Source organism: Pholcus phalangioides, unplaced genomic scaffold (assembly GCF_987345545.1).
Source record: "Pholcus phalangioides strain wild (caught in Gottingen) unplaced genomic scaffold, Ppha-v1.0 ptg000011l_1, whole genome shotgun sequence".
NCBI classification, from domain to species: domain Eukaryota; kingdom Metazoa; phylum Arthropoda; class Arachnida; order Araneae; family Pholcidae; genus Pholcus; species Pholcus phalangioides.
This window is the reverse complement of record NW_028301604.1, coordinates 57,524,718-57,542,636: the sequence shown is the minus strand read 5'-3', so window position 1 is coordinate 57,542,636 and position 17,919 is coordinate 57,524,718. Positions and strand designations below refer to the sequence as shown.

Below are 17,919 nucleotides of genomic sequence, written 5' to 3'. Positions count from 1 at the left end.
TTTACTGGTTACCGTTGATCCTAGAGACATACTTCCAATTAGAAAAAGTATCCAAATAAGGTGTAGAACTCAGATACGTCATTCATGTTGCAGGGGGGTTGTATAGCTATTAAAATATAAGAATTAACTTTTTATACAAACGCCCTGTCCTCAAAAACCCGATTAGAAAGTTGTTTTCCTGTCTCTCCTGAGGCCAATAAAAACATTTCACGTTTCCAAGTGCAATATTCGCAGAGATGGAAATTCAAAACTCGGAGAAAAATTGGGAAAGAACAGCAAAAACGAATGGAAAACGCTTCTTTTCTTCGTTTATGCTGGTCTTTTCCGACTTTTCTCCGGTTTTTGAATTGAAATATCTCTGAAAATATCGCACTTAGAAACACGGAATCATTATTTTTTGGCCTCAGGAGAGACAGTGCAACAACTTTCTAATTGGGTTTTTAAAACAAGAAGTTATTTTTTATATTTTAATAACTTTGACCCCCCTTGGAACATGAATAACGTATTTGAGTTCTAAAGGTGATTTGGATACTTTTTCTAATTAGAAGTATGCTTTTAGGATCAACGGTTTGCCAGTAAAATGCGGCATGGGAAATTGTGGAATCACCCAGTATATTAATGTATTGCAATTATTTTCAATTGTTTTCAGATAGATGTAAAAATAATTCTTATTCAATGGTTTTAGGTAAAGCACCATCAAATTAAAAAAAACGTTCAAATTCAATATTACGTTCTCTGAAAAACGTATTCCATCTGTGTTTTGGAGAAAAGGCGGTATTGCTGAAATTGAAAGATAAATGTTATTTTCGCTGTTTCATACCTGTTATATGTTAATGTACGGCAATTATTTTCCAAGGAACTCATGCGAACAATATTGATGTCACCTCTACATCATACTTTTATCAGGAAATATTTCTTACTTCTGAAAAATGAGAAAGTTTCGTCATATATGTGAATTGCAAAAAATATAACGTTGCTCTAGTTTTGTTTATTTGTGGGGCGTGCGTTGAACACAGTTAGAAAATTGAGTGTTTGCATGTGTAGTTCAGGAATGCTGAAGGAAAAGTTTATACCATAATAAAAAAAACAGAAATGATATATTTAGTGTATCTTTTCTCCGATCGAATTAATGACCAGGGAGTTTTGTCAATGTTCTTTTTAAACAACAATAATTTTGTTAATGTTTACAATAAGGATTTATGTATCATGAAAATTAACGGTTTTTTTGAATAATAACAATCGAGAAGGTCATAGATGTGTAAAAATATAAGAAATTAAAAATGCGAAAAAATAACAATCGGAATGGCGCATATAACGAGATAGATATCAAACAGAAAACAAAATTCTTTCCAATTTACCTTCTATGCTGAACAAACTATTTTTTTGGGAATAGCTATGATTATAATTCATATAGGTTGGAAGTAATCTCATCGAACGAGATTGTGTTAAAAAAAATTATATATTTTATCAAGAGAAACTCTTCCACAAAATTCATTCATTAAATTCAACAGTAATAGTAATAAAGTGTCGAACGTACCTCTGAGGAATGCTAACCAAACACCAACACCCTGCTTCTGTCATGACCACAATATGCGTCTTACTATACGAAACCAATCACATCAAGCCAAAGCATGATACTATGACAGTGAAAAAACGTTCAATTCATGAGCGAAGGATGCAATTAATCGACATGAAAATGAAAAGTGTGTTAAAGTGAATAAGCAAAAGCATGGGATAGAATAGTTAATATGAGGTGTAAACCGAGACTTCTCTGCTTCTTCGTGACTAGCCCTAGCTGCGACAGGATAGAGAACCCTGGGTGCACATGGATATATTTGGATCGCCGATTTTTGGCAACATCACTCGTATGGTAAAGAGCAAAATAAGGGGCTTTCAACAAATTCAGTGAGCATTTACCAGGAAGGAAACGGTAGAAGACTTCGTACTAGTTATTAAAACTCCGAAAGTTTTCTAAGGTTTTTTTTTATGATAATCATTGAACGATAATGATTAGTGCTGATGAATTATCTAGATTAAAGATGTAGAAAAAAGGATATACAGTTGAAGTTGGTTAAGCAGATGCTTTCATTAGACATTACTTGGGAAATCGAAGAAAGAATAAAACTGGTAAATTAATAAGCACGTGATAAGAGTTAGAAAGACGTAATAAAACAACGTGAAATATAGTTTGCCAATTACGTATGAGATTATCTTGAAGTGAAATATTTATTTCAATTGGTGTATGCTGCAGGACCTTGATTACAAATTTATTGAATTTATAGGACACCTGAACACTATGCAATAGAGCAGTGGTTCTCAACCCTTTTTTGACTTGCTTTACAGAGGCGCATTCATTACGCCAATTTTTTCGCCCCTTCTCATTCCAGCAGGCCGGAATTAGGCAGGTGCGACCGGTACGATCGCATCGGACCGCAAATTATTAAGGGCCGTAAAAACTAGATTTTATTGCATTGACTACGTATAATATTTTATGATAGCTGCATTAAAAAACCAAACTTGAAATTCTATTGATTCTGTTGACGAAAGATATGTCAATTTATTAACAGACAAACATATAGTAGTGATTCAGTGGCCTCCCCACATCCTTGAAGAGAGCCTTGATTTTTGACAGGACCCCAGACTAAGATTTACAGCTTGCTTCTCATATTGATTTTCAAGTTATTATACTTTAGATATTTAAGTTAAGTTTTAAATATTTAAAAAAATATATATAAGACCGATACCTAAAGGTCCCCAGAGCCCTGTCAGCCTTTATAAATGGGGAGGGGACGTGGGGTGGTCTTAACAGCACCATGAGCCATGTGGAAAATAGCTTGTCTTGTCCATCACCTTATCAGACTTGAAGTGCCAGTCGCCCCGATCCCACACGGGTAAAAGGCTTATATCCCGGGAGGGACAGAGCCTGGGTCGTGTCTGGTCTGACGGAGTCACCGCGATCCAAAATCTTACTTCATGTATTGGACATCATTTTGTTTTGTATATGTTTTGTTAACAAAAGGCTCCTTATCGACCTACACTATCCAGTATGCCCATGCGTTAAGACTGCCCTGCTTTCTGGAACATCCTTGGAAAGGTTTTCTTTTGATAATCCTGGCCCTACCTGGAAAATTCTCGAAAAATTCAACTACTTTTCGTTTTTCTGAGGCCACTCTTGTCTTGAGGCTTGCCCGGGTGGGCCCATGCGTTAAGACGGCACTGAGTAATAGAAGAAAGCTATTTTGGTGTTATTGGTTTCATAAAATCTAATTTCTTTGGGGTAGCAATACGTCCCTTAAAAAAGCCTACTTTTTTGAAATCTGAGAAAATCCCCAACGCGATATGTAGCATACTTTGAATATTTTCATTTTTGGTATATCGAAAGAAATAAGCCTTACGTTTGAACGCAAGAAAATCCGTGAGTCTAGATGCGTATTTGCGGGGGACGGTGGCTTAGTGGGCTCTAGCTCCCCCCTCCCGAGGGGCAAGTTAAGAGCGGCGCCAAATTTTCAGCCATGAGTGGTCATGAAAATGAGTAGAATGCGAGAATGGCGGCAAAACCATAAATTACTTCTGCTAGAGAGCGAAGAACTTAGGTTAGTGAGTTATCAAATGAGCTACCTAAGAGAATTTGCTAGCATGCAGGTGACCATGAGAGACGTAACACCAAGAGAGAATACGTGACTAAAGAGTAACCTAGAGAGTCAGAGACCAGGTTAGTGAGCTGCAAAAAGAGTGACCGAGAGCAGGGGTTCATAAACTTTTTTCACTCTTTGATTCGCGGTGCCCCTTCCCCTAATCAACGCTTATCCGCGGCTCCCCAGAGCAGTTTAACAAATAATCTCTTCGAAACCCATTGCCGGTTGGCGTTCCGCTGCGCTCCTAAGAAATGTTGGTGGCGCACAGTTTGAAAATCCCTGACTTAGAGATCAAGTGATCAGGTCGGTGAGATGCCAAAACAGTGACTTAGAGATTTTGTGACCAAAGTAATGTGCAATCATGTGAGTGACCAAAACAGTTTGCAAGCGTGTTAGTGTACAAAAGAATGACCTAGAGATCAAGCATGTGATCAGGTCAGCGAGTGCTAAATGGAGTGGCTTAAAGAGTTTGCAAACATGTGAGCGACAAAAGAAGAGTGATCCAGAGAGCATGACAGAGTAATCACCCGTAGTTACTCTGTCATTTTTCAGGTTTACCCAACTAGTGGCATATTTACAAGGGAGTTTAGCGGGCGGCAAATTCGGAGGGGTGGTAAATTTGTGGAATGAGTGGTCAAGAAAATTAATAGGATGGGAGAAGGGTGGCAAAATTTGTATATACCAAAGACAGTAAAACCTTAAATCCCACTCTGCCTTGAGAGCAAGAGACTAGATCAGTGAGTGACGAAACGGATGACCTAGATATTTTGGAAGCATAGAAGTGATCAAAACAGTGTCCTAGAGCTTGTATAAGCATGTGAATGACCAAAATAGTAACCTGGAGGCCAAGGGACCAGATCAGTGAGCGATCAAAAAGTCACCTAGAGCGTGTCTAAGAAAGTGCTGTCTTAACACATGGGCTCACACGGGTACGGCCCGGGGGGGGGCTCATGCGAAGAGGGCCTCACAAAAATATGATATGGTAAAATTGTCTAGAATTTGAGGCCCAGGTTGGGCTTCAGAAAACCCACTTGGCTCGGGGGCCTATGATGCTCTTAATACGGCTCTGGTCTAAGCATGTGAATGACCACCACATCCCGGAGCAGTTCCCCTAGGCTGGGATCTTTGGCAGGTTCCCAAGCCATACTTTTCACGTGCCCTCCTATAGTGAATTTATAGCATGAAAAAAAAATGATGGTAATTGTCCCGGGCCTCAGAGATGGAGCCCTGTCAGCCCCACTCATGTGGGAGCCATGCGAGAGCCCAAAACAGTGAACATGTATGCATGGGTCCCTACAAGGGTGGGACTAACAGGGCCCCAGACAATTACAATCATTTTTGTTTTTTTCCATGCTGTAGGTTTACTATAGAAGGGTTCACTATGGGGAGCTCGCTTGGAATCCCAAACTATTGGTCATTTTAAGGCCCGGTGTGAGAACAGCATTACGGCCCTCTTCAATGTTACGAGAGATAATGTGATAGGTTAGGCCCAGAGATTAAGTTCCTTTTGCTCTATACATCCACTGAAATTCAATTTAGGGATTTGGGGGCAGTGGCAAAAGTCTTGGAATTCGGATTATCAAAAGAAAACCTTTCCAAGGATGTTCCAGAAAGCAGGGCAGTCTTAACGCATGGGCATACTGGATAGTGTAGGTCGATAAGGAGCCTTTTGTTAACAAAACATATACAAAACAAAATGATGTCCAATACATGAAGTAAGATTTTGGATCGCGGTGACTCCGTCAGACCAGACACGACCCAGGCTCTGTCCCTCCCGGGATATAAGCCTTTTACCCGTGTGGGATCGGGGCGACTGGCACTTCAAGTCTGATAAGGTGATGGACAAGACAAACTATTTTCCACATGGCTCATGGTGCTGTTAAGACCACCCCACGTCCCCTCCCCATTTATAAAGGCTGACAGGGCTCTGGGGACCTTTAGGTATCGGTCTTATATATATTTTTTTAAATATTTAAAACTTAACTTAAATATCTAAAGTATAATAACTTGAAAATCAATATGAGAAGCAAGCTGTAAATCTTAGTCTGGGGTCCTGTCAAAAATCAAGGCTCTCTTCAAGGATGTGGGGAGGCCACTGAATCACTACTATATGTATGTCTGTTAATAAATTGACATATCTTTCGTCAACAGAATCAATAGAATTTCAAGTTTGGTTTTTTAATGCAGCTATCATAAAATATTATACAAATACAACGCCACAACAGGCAAATTGCCCAACGAGGTGGCTGAACATCATGGATCCTCGAGCCCCTACCAACTACTGCTACACCACACATGCACCCCCCCCGGAAACCCCCAACGAATCGGTACATGCGGGAATGTGCGTGTACGTGTAGTGCAACCTGACGTAAAGTTTGTTTCCGTGTAATGCTTGTTATGTGTAGTGCTGTCATCTGCCCCCAGTTTTACAAACTATGAGTGAAGTGTTATGGTTGAATGATTTACCGTTGTAGGACTGTTGCTCTCTGTGGCGAGACTTTTTAACGGGGAGATCGGCTCGCATTTGCGCCTTGAAGTGGGGAACCACAGAAAACCAACTTCAGCCGACCACCACTGTGGGGTTCGAACCCGGATCCTCGCATCACGAGTCCGGCACTATAACCACTCGACCACCACAGCGGCTCTTACAAAGACTAAGTAGGTATCAAACTAGCTATAGTTCTGAACATTTGACACCAAATCAAAACCATTTAAGCAATCAGATCAAAGTTGTGTTAGAAAAGTTGTGCTTTTGAATATCTACTCTATGCCCATTCCCATCCTAGGAGTTCCTGTGAAACTGTCCCCCTACTCGCACAGAATTCTGTACTATCAACATTGTTCAGGCCAATTCTGTCAATATGATCATCAATTTAAAAAAATTAAGGTCAGAAAAAAGAAAAAATGCAATTGGAAATAGTATCCCGTTCAGATTAATAAAAATTAAATTAATCAAAACCTCTGAAATTTTTCACTCAACTGCTGCAAAATATTTGTTTTTGGTTGCTCCAAAAAGAACTGTTACAGATAAAAATGATTGGTTATGGTTATCTCAAGTATGGTACAGTAGCCCAGAGAAAGGACTTCAGTTCTTGGGAGGTGAAAGATCCAAGAAAGTCAATGCACATCAGGTTAAATCAGTGGTTCTCAAAGTGTGTGTAATGCCAACACTGATGTGTACCTATTCAGTGTTTTGAAGTGGTTTATTTCCAACTATTCCAGGGAGCTGTGCCCTTGAGCCAAGATTATGGTGTCTTTTTACAATAAAAAACAAAACCCTCGAGGACAAAAAGTTTAATCCTGAGAAAATCCTGTGTATGCTATTCAATTGAAACCACTGGGTTAAATGATTTTTTTTTTCAATATCAAGAGATTTAGAAAATATAAAAACATACAACCTGCTCAGGATTTCCAGGACATTGTTGTTCAGCATATGCTTTGAATTGATGAAAAGTTTGCCTGTTCAAAGCTTCCTGAATAAGGTGCTTTTGTTTTAAATGCTCCTACGTAGTCAATGCAATAAAATCTAGTTTTACGGCCCCTAATATTTTGCGGTCCGATGCGGTCGCACCTGCCTAATTCCGGCCCTGTTGGAATAAGAAGGGGCGGAAAAAATTGGTGTAATGAATGCGTCTCTGTTTATACCTATAACTTAACGTTAGTTGAATGGTAAGGAAGATAGTAATATTTATTTATTTTGAAGATTTTTTTTCATATCTTCATAAAATTTTAGACTCCCGAAAAATAAATCGGTTTTTTATTAAAAGAAATGTTTTCTAATAATGATTCGCTTTATGCCGTCTTATGGCATGGGCCCACCCGGGGGTCTCAGAAAAATCCCTTGGCCTGGGGTCCCGATGCTTTTAACACAGTCCTTCCTGCGGGGCGCGGGAAAATTTGCTAGTCTGTGTGAAAATTGAGGATTTAAAGTCAAAATCCTTGTGGAGTTTAGGCATTTTTGAAACATGGGCGAAGATACGAGGGGGGTGGGGGTATTGTCCTCCCCCCCCCCCCCCCCAGCGTCAAAGGTGGAATCCACTGATCTAATGTATATATGAATTGACATCATCATCATCGTGCCCCCCCCCCCCCCCAGACTTCCAAGTCTATCTCCGCCTATGATTATAATTTAGACCCATATCTCCGAAGCTTTCACTTCATTTTCCGAGTACGAAGACTTCGTTACCTAAATTGCATTTATTTGTTTAAGAGAAGAAAAAAAGTTTAGAAAGTAAGAATATGCTTCAAAAAGTTTTCGGTAGATGGCAGACTCTGATAGTCCAAATTTCCATTCCTTCAGATTTTCGGAAAACGCCCATGCGAGAAACCTTAGACCTATTACTAATGTCAATATTTTACGCATGTTAAATGAACTTCCTTGCTTTATTATAACTTGCGATTGCCCGGTTAAAAAAATTAGATGTATATTTATAGAAAATTCGAAAAAAAAATGTGTGAGAGTATTTGGTTTAATTAAGCAGTGCATATTTAATACAAAAAAGACATTTAATACATTACATGAGTGTGTTTAGTAATAGTTATATTTATTAGTTTAATACATTACATTTAGCACTTTTAATACAGTCGAATCGCGTTATAACGAAGTCCAAGGGACTGAAGAAATTACTTCGTTATATCGAAATTTTGTTATAAAGGAATTTCCGATTATGTGAATCTTAACATTCGTTGAAAAAATTTCGCTGTAGCGGAATTTGATTTTAAAGAAAAAAATTGCTCATTTACGTTCTAGATAATAGAGTATGAAGTTAAATTTCAAAAATAACTCAAAGCAACTCAAATCATTAGGCATTGCATTCTTTTTTGGAGATGTTTTACTCACTTAACAATTCAACAACTCACTTAATAATTCCTTTTACTCAGGTTCGCAACTAGACGCTTGATCAGCCGGGGAAGCTGAAATTTTGACGCCTTAAAATGTGGAAGGAGAAGTTAAAGGGTAACTTTTGCGCTCCCTTTTGTCTGGTGCTCGGGTTATCAAACCCGCCTGCTCCCCATGAAGAACATACTAATGTATATGTGTATATATGAATTGATATCATCATCATCATCGCGCCCCTTAGACTTTCAAGTTCATCTCCGCCTATGCTGCTCCCCCATAGTTCTGGCTCTGCTTTTACTTACTGCAAATAATCCGTTTTTTTGTACAGTTATTGTGGAAGCCGAAGAAAAAAAACAACAAATTTCTGTGAAGTATACGCGTGCTCAAACACGGGCAATGCTTGAAGCAAAAGCTTGAAAGCTTTCGCATCCAAAAGCACATGCGAATTTCAAAGTCTTTTCTCATATAAGTGGGCTGGTAACTAGCGCATTTCAGGAACGAATGTCCTGAAACCATGTGTTTCTGGAAAATGTCTTGAATGAATGTCCTGGAAAAATAGCTACATTTACATCTTGAAAATTTGAGAGATTTTAGTCCAGTGTTTCCCAGTGTGGGCAACATGGCCCACTGGCGGCCGATCAAATGGTCCAGGAGGGCGATAGAAGCTCTACTAGTTTAAAATAGGATCCTATGTGTTCGCTTGAGTCGGGGGTCGATGAGAGAAAAAAATTTCTCAAGATGGATTTCTGGGGCGATGGAACAAAAAGTTTGGGAAACTATGCGTATGGTCTAGTCTTTTTTTCCATCGGATCCTATAACTGTTGTTTGAATTTGAAATTCCAACTTTGTCCAATTTTTCAAACATGTTTCACAGCAGATGGAGATATGCTGTATTTTAATACCAAATTGTTTTTATTTACTCCAGCATGAAATTCAGAAATGATCTTAAGATTTTCTTTAAATGAAAACTGTTTCCTTTTGGTGCCACTGATTTTGAAACACAAAAAATAAGAAACATTCCTAACGCGTAGCCACTGGCATAATACAAATTTCATTTCTTTTCACCCACCGTATTAGTTAACACTTTTTCCTTATATAAGCCATAGAAGAACAACCCTTCATACCCAACTCCACAACTTTGCCACTGGACTTACCCCGTAGCCGAGATTTCTTTCAGCCCAGCTTCGTGGCAGAGTTTGGAACACTTTATTTTTGTGTCAAAAAAAAAAAAAAAAAAACAACAACAACAACAACACGAATATACAAAATTTTTACAGCATATTTCCCCGGACAATTGGGTACTGTCGTGATTAACAAATTTTGTGGTCATTACAGACGAGATGGGGTTGGGAGTTACAGAAAAGTTTCGGGGTTTCGTTAAGACGGGATGAATGTATACATATTAGGATGGAGGTATATTTTAAAAGCAATTGGACGGGGTCCCCATGCCATCTCATCTGTTATCTTACACTTGTCATATTATATACACAGGATACAAAAAGAACAAACGAAATGAGAATCTTATTGTGAATTATAAAATATCCATCGGAGAGAGTCATCTCGCTTGACACGTTATTGGTGAGCAAATGGGTTTGATAACGTGCGGACTAGAAGCCAGCGTCAGTTTCATTGAGTCGAGTTCACTCACTCCGGTGGATTTGATGAAAATATAAAAAATATAAATATTGTGTGGGGGAATATATACAATTAGGGATCACCCGTGCCATCTCGCTTAGCACCTTATTCGGTGAGCAACATGAATACGACAATATGAGTACGCACGTGTGTTGTCGACATAAAATGCATGAAGAACTTGAATAACAGAAAGAGAAATACACATACTTTCATATTCATATATATAACTGCCAGGTCGAGTCGTCTCGCTCTAAACCTATTTTGGCGAGCAATGTGGAGAGAGCGTTAGCTAAAGATTAGCTTCGGTCTTGTTGTTTTGGTTGACTCGCTCTGGCTGGTTATATTTATTAAATAATATATATATAAAATAAAAACTACATGTAATATGGGGGTTATTGTGAAACCATTCGTGTCCTCCCGCCTAGCACCTCCGCTAGAAGAGCTGAATGGAGGACACTTGTGGTTATCATATTTACATTATTGTTACGGGAATGTCATAAAAATTCTTTTGTTCGGGTCCCTTTAGTACAGGCTATATTTTGTGCATGTAATAGTTATGTATTAGTAGTGGCAGTCATGTGTGGATATGATTTTTGTTGTTGTTTTTATCTATTTCTGTTTTTCCCTTATTTTTTGCAAAACTTAAAAAAAATTATTTTATAAATCTGATGGACTGATTTTTTGTTTTTCGTTGGCGTGTATATATTTGATGAGGCTTGTAATCCTTGCTGCTGTGTTTTTGTTTTTGATTATTTGAGTGAACCACCGTTTTCTACTGTTTTCGGAATATTTGTACATGTGTAGAAGCTTTGAAAAGTTGCACTCTGTGGCATAGTGAAATGGAGTATCCACCATACCACAGGCACATTTATCTGTTCGGCGGCGTTTCCGTTCGTGTAGATATATATAGGGAATGAGCCGTGGGTGTGAACCGTATGAAGATAGTCATCTCCCTATTCCAGTTTAGTGTGTTGCATGTGACTCGAGGGACAATTTCGCGCACTTTCCTAGCTGTTGTTCCTTGGTTCCAAATTTGCTGCCATTTCTGGAGGGTTCCTTGTTTAAGTTGTCGCTTTAGGAGCGGTAGTGGGAAAGGGTTATCAAGTTTATTCATCCCCAACAGTTCAGCAAGTTAATTCTCCGAAACCTATTTTACGGGATCATTTTTGGAACGTTCTGTAGTCTTTTGTTGATTGAACTTGTTGGAACTTGTTTTTGAATTCGTTATAACTGGAGAAACTGGAGAATTCGTTATAACGGATTTTTTATTCCGTAATATCGGAATTCACAATACATTGTTCCAACGCAAATTTATATAAGGATTAGAAAAATTTTCGTTACAACGAGATATCCGCTATAACGGTATTCGTTAACATAGGATTTGACTGTATTTACGTGTAGTTTTTTTACCCGGTCTGTATTCTCTCGTGGTTATTCAATACTCTTGGGCATTTGAGTTTATCATCACAACAAGTATGATTGACTTTTTCAGGGAATAACTTTTACCAGAGCCGCAACTAGGGGGGAACAGGCGGGTTCGGTTTGGTGCACCGGGTGTCGGACCAGAGAGGGCACAAATTTCACCCTTTAACCTCTCCTTCAACATTATAGAGAGGCGCCAAAATGCGTGTTTGGCCCAGCTAACCGAGCATATAGTTGTTGCCCAGACTTTGACATACGGAGGCCCTGGATAAAGCAGGAATTTAACCCCCCCCCCCCATGACCTGGGTAAATAATCTTAGGTTAGTCAATTAATATACTGTATATTGTTCAAATTTTGAGCTCCTAAAATTATAGTGCCACTTGCTCATGCAGAAATTGATCTTCTGGATATATATGTTGCGGTAAGTGTGGTAAATTGGTTATCATGCATAACTGCCCATCATGCATGATAATCGGATTTATCACATTTACCGTAACATATACACTTCGTGGAAAAAAGAAATCGTAGTATATTTGGTACAGTGGCAGCGTTTCTACTATGGAAGCTTCAGAAAAGAGTACTATGCTCCGGAACTGTCTCGGCTCGGGCTGATTTACGGTCAGAAATTTTGTGCAACAAAATCAAGTCAGCCGAGTATCTCAGCATATCTAATGACCAACTTTACACATCAATGAACATTCATTTCTCTGAAGGTGATAGACTCTTAAAATACATTTATTGATCTCGAAACATCGGCTGGAAAAAGCCAGAGGCATCACTAGGTACGTGGATTGACCACCACAAAGTCCAGACTTATATTCAGTCTATATAGGACTTGTTGGAGAGGAATGCGAGGTGTTGTTCAACTCTGTTTTGAGACAAAATCATTTGTGAAATACAGATGGAAAAAAATTGTAGAAGTATTGCGCGACTTCATAAACTTATTGATACGATGAATGCTGAAGGTGCTCTAACACAACGGGTTAAAATATGCTACTTTTTTTAGACTGGCAGTGTTCTTCCGACATTTATATTTATAAATTTTTAATAGTAGGCAAAAATATTTTTTTTCCAGTAATTTAGTATCTTCTGATATTCTGTACGTGTCAAATGATCAAAGTACGATTATATCAGAAAAAAATTCGAAAATAAAACAGAGAATCATTGTCTGTTTTCCTTTGTGCTACAGAACCATATCTGTATTAGAGCCTCCATATCCTGGAGCCGGGTTCCTACACCGGGGTATTTTCCAGGCTAGAAATTTTCACGGGCTCCTATACACTTATAGTGTAAAAAATGAAAACTAGATTCTCATGCCGGGTGTCGAAACGAAACTAGATTCCGGTCAGCCTTTCCTATGATCCGGAACCTGATTTCTAAGTGTATTTGAGAAAATATTTTATGTATACTTGGAAATTGTTATTATTTTTCTATCCAATATTAACTAGATCAAATGTTCCAGCATCGGGCAAAAATAGTTATTTGCAGCGTAATATAAGCTCACATCTAATAAAGTGTTTGATTGGCTCTATGTGATTAAACAATGCTTTTTGATGCATTAAATGGACATTTTAATTACCAGCATCACTTTTTCTTTTGCTTGTTCGAATCGTGTAAATGGTCTTACAGCGATAGCTTATTCGGGATATTTTTGCAACGTTGCGATTGTGCCAGTATATGCAGTGAATGACCCTCAACGGTCAGCACTGCGTAATGGAAATAGCGTGTTACTGGCACCTTAGGGAGATGGATAGATCTTTGATTTTATTTTACTTTTAGTGTTTTTACTTTTTCGTTATTTCATTTCCTGATGTATGCCAGTCAAGTAACCACGAATGTCAAAGTTTGAGAGTTTGGTCTTTTTCTGACTGGAAATGGTAAAACTGCTTCCTAGTAATGGTATAATGCATTTTTGTGTTTCTGTTCCAGAGTGTTTGGACACTTTTCTTTAAGATACAGTGTTTCAAAAGTTTTTCAGAAACTACTCCAATATGAGAATTCTTATTATTTGATGTGCTCGAATAAAAAAATGTTGTTGGAATGTAAGGTAGTATTTAACATAGTGATATAATTTTTTTTAAATGTTACACTATTGATGATTTATTGGCTTTTTATTTGATGCACTCGACGAGTCCAAATGTATATTTTTGAGATTTTGCAACCTCATTACCATCATTAGGCAACCGAGGATGCATTAATCTGAAAAAAAAAAAAAACGCACCGTATTTCTAATTTGTAAATAAAATACAACAAAATGTACAACAAAATGAGCACAATATTTTTCCCAACTAAAAATCTGAAAAGTTTTTCAATAACATGAGTGATTTAATCCGGTTTTTAAACTAATTCTGGGATGCTGGAATTCAAAAATGATATATTTAAAAAAATCTCCGTAACCTACAATGTGTCTCGTGCATCAAAACGATTTTTATGTATAAAAACACGTATTTACAGTGTAATATTTGCCCAACTTGAAAGAGCAAATAAATTCCATATTATTCATACAATAAATAAGTAAATCGTGGTAATTATTTATTACTTAAGACATTTTTGGTCATAATTTTTATTTTATCTTGAAGGGAATTCCCCCCCCCCCCGAGACCTTTCTTCCCTCTTCTATAGTATTATATAATTATGGTCATAGTATGATCGTATGCGCTCGAGTGGCGTGGTGGTAAGATGCTCGTTTATTACCGTGGAGGTCGCGGTCCTAGGTTCAAACCCGCGGGAGAATATAGATTAGATATTTACCGTAACGTGCTTGAGGCGACCACCGATAGATAGCGCCTTCATTTCCAACCCATCTCATTAACTTCCGTAAATTGCGATATAGCCAGAGTTGGTGCTTGGTGAAGTAAGTATATCCGTATAATGCTTTTTGTGGTTTACTTGAAAATGTGCTTTACCAAACACGTGAATGATTACCAAATGACGAGATCCTTGCTAACATGTAACGTTTTCAGTAAACGCAGAGAATCCCATGCTGGTTTTTTTATTTTAATGGTTTAAGAAATTTTCTTTTTGAGTTTTGCCTCACTAATTTTTTATCCAGCCCCGACTTAACATGAAATAAGGCTAGAGAACACCAATTACATTAACTAGATTTTTATGGTGAATGTTTTTTCCGTCTGAAACAAAGAGGCATATCCATTATAGGCCAACTTTTCCTTTCATTTCTTTCATTGGCTATGCTGTTATTACCTACACGTAAAGAGAGTAACAAAATTATAAAACTGAAACCACTTTGCAGCTTTCGAGCAAGAGAGCTATAACTTTCAGATCGCCGCAGTAATTACTGCCAAATTGGTCATATTTTATTTCATTGAGAATTTTTGCTGCAGCTAATAAGTTCAATTCTTGAAATCTTAAAAGTCCATCTTTTGTACTTGGAAAATATGTACATCTCGAACGAGATCATTCACTTCATTTTGCTCTAGGAGGTAGAGGTTATCTTAGTATTTGGTGTATTTAGGATCCAAAACTTCAATCACACATATCGTACATTTCTGTGGTATGTAATACCACTTTTATTTTTTCGATTATTCCAAGTTGAAACATAGTACAGAGAAATCTGAAACCTGTATTTCTATAAATTTTTGTTTCGTATTGACAATTGTATCATATTTAATAATAAATATTGTTACTAACAAAAAAGGCATTAAAAAATCATTTTCGTGAGGTAATATGGAATGGTGGTTCAAAATAAAGAAGACAAATTCGAATTGATGAAAACAAAATTTAATTAGTCTATGACAATGAAAAATAAAAATTTCATCGAAAAATAAAAATTTCATCGTTTGTTTTTGTAGTTGAGGATGAGGTGGTGCAAGTCTATTTACAAGAGTCATAAATGCACTCATCCTATTCTGCCTCCAAACAGTCAAGATGGGCTCACTGAGAACAGGACAAACATTATTTCTAGACCTTTCCTCTTATATCTAATTAAACTTTCCATCTTGAAGAGATATTCCAGCCCATCTCAGAAAATACTTGTATTCCATATTACCCGATAAACACCATCTGTGAAAAAATAGCGTTCCATCTAACCGGAGAGAATCGCCAGCTAAATATGAGCACAGCACAATAAAATATAACACTTGTGACGTACATTGTGCTTTGTTTCAAATTATTGGGTACATTTCCAATAATTAATAAACATTTTTGAAAACTTGCCTGAATAAAATTCTGGAAGTGGGAAAACAAATATTCTCCTATAGCAGCAGTGATGATGGTGACAAGCGGGCGACATGGATTCTATAGCATTATGGGGACATTTCAAATTTGTTTATCAGTGTTTCACTTGGAGGCCATACCTGAAGGCAGAGAAATCCTGTTATTCCATATCACCCGAATGTACTATAATTCCTTTGCGATGATTTTGATACTATCTGTTCACAGTGAATCAAATTCTTTGGTATAAGCAGCTCTTTCCCACGAGAAATAGGCAGATTTTATTCTGTATTTTGATTTCATCTTCTTTGAGGGTAAAGAAAAATTATAATTTTATAACATAATAAAATATTACTGGGACAAAATATGTGGTGCCATTCCAAAAATGTTAGATAACGAAACAGAAAAAGAAACAGTTGTTATCTTTTTGAATTTCTTAATAATAACCGGATTTATCACATTTACCGTCGGAGGCGTACACAGAATCGACCTTTCTAGGGGGCACAAAAATTTTCTTCCTGAGAAATTTTGATTTACCACCCTCCAAAAAAGCATTTTAATTAACAGAAATTGGTTAAAATTGCATATATAAAAGGTATTTTCTTTAGATATATTAATTTTTTTTCTAGTTTCTGGTTGGGGTCCTTGGAGGGGGATGTGCCTCCCCCCCCCCCGCGTACGCCTCTGTTTACCGTAACATATATAACTGCCATAAATTATGTTCTCTGGCCGAAGCACTGAATTGATAGTGTTTCGATAAATCATGGCCCATCTCATTAATCCAGTTTAAAATCTTGAAAATAATACAATCATATCCATCAGAACACCTTAGCTTCCTCAATATTAACATATTCACAGTAATATTTAGGTCTTCATTTATAGCATTTAATGTTTCTAATTTTTCATAATAGTACATACCCAGGTATGATATGAATACATGTGGATGACATGATATTTTGTGGCACAATTACCCATAAAGATTTTTCAAGAAACCCGCAACACCAGTGTTCTGAACTTACAGAAAACAAATGGTACTGTAAAGTTAAGTGACTTGATGACTGGCGGGGTTGCTTGGGAACACGCTCTAATTCAGTGGTTCATAACCTTTTCCTTTTTTAGCCCATGACCCCGCTTTGAACCTTATTTTTTTTTCGTGGCTCCCCCATCTCACCCTCATGCCGGAGCGAGACCCTTTCTCTATTTATTAATCAAATTTAGACGAAACTAAATTTATAATGAACAAAATTTTTGTAAATAAGATAGATTTATCTTGTAACCCTGGGCCAGGCACGGATTCAAAGAAGGGGAATGGAGTGTGATCACCCCTCTCCCAAGAGCTGAATTATATGGGAGAAATAGGTCTGTGTGAAATACGGGACGATCCAACGAACTTAACAAATCGCTTAAACTTATTTGGACGCAACCGCAACAGCTTACATATTTACACTCGAAAATCATAGTACTAGCTTTTATCATGCAGGTTCCATATGGACATGAGGACCCCAAGCCCTGCCCACAGGGAGGCATAGAGTTAACATGTCCCCGGTTCCATGGACAGCTCTGCCAGATTCTGAAAGTAGTCATTTTTTCCCAACATATTTAACTTGAAAGCTTTATTTCTTCACATCTCTGTGTGGCTCCCCTTTCATTTGATTTTCAACCGTGACCCTCTTAGAGTATCCAAGAACCACGGGGGGGGGGGGGGCATATTGTCCCAGGTTGAGAAACGCTGATATATATATATATATATATATATGTGTGTGTGTGTGTGAATGAAATAGGTGATTCCAGGTCCAGCCGCAAGAGTGAGCTTCCATGATTCAAAATTGTGCTCAAATCTATTATAATTATCCCATCTTTTCTTTACGCCCACTTTTATCATAACCTGTGGTTTAAGGCTTCATGAAACCATTGCAAAACTTTGTTTAAAGAGCTGTGTGCCTACATTTTATAGGTTTGATAGAAGCTTTCTTTGGTAGGTGTACTTATTGTTTCAAATGTGTGGAGATAAATTATCTAATTAAAACTTAAGTATAACCAACCATAAGTATTCTTTATGGGCATTGTATAATATTTTATCATGTGTATATATTGTTTGTAATTTGTGTTAATTGCATTTTTAATTGGGTTGCTGTATTTTTGAAACATATGACATCCATATTTTTATGGGCATCTTTTTATCAGCCACCTCGTTGGGCATTTTGCCTGTTGTGGCG

At 37.6% G+C, this 17,919-nt stretch overlaps 1 protein-coding gene and 1 long non-coding RNA gene across 2 annotated transcripts in view; one reads left to right on the top strand and one right to left on the bottom strand.

The window, feature by feature from the left end:
* LOC149080620 (uncharacterized) overlaps nucleotides 1-1,791 on the bottom strand; it is a 58,302-nt gene extending 56,511 nt beyond the window's left edge. Inside the window, exons 1-2 of the mRNA XM_089239771.1 lie at nucleotides 1,538-1,791; nucleotides 821-922 (exon numbers count right to left, since the gene is read on the bottom strand). The gene's annotated coding sequence lies outside the window, so the exon portion shown is untranslated. The remainder of the gene's footprint in view (nucleotides 1-820; nucleotides 923-1,537) is intronic.
* LOC149080619 (uncharacterized) overlaps nucleotides 1-17,919 on the top strand; it is a 33,069-nt gene that overhangs the window by 11,009 nt on the left and 4,141 nt on the right. The window lies entirely within an intron of this gene.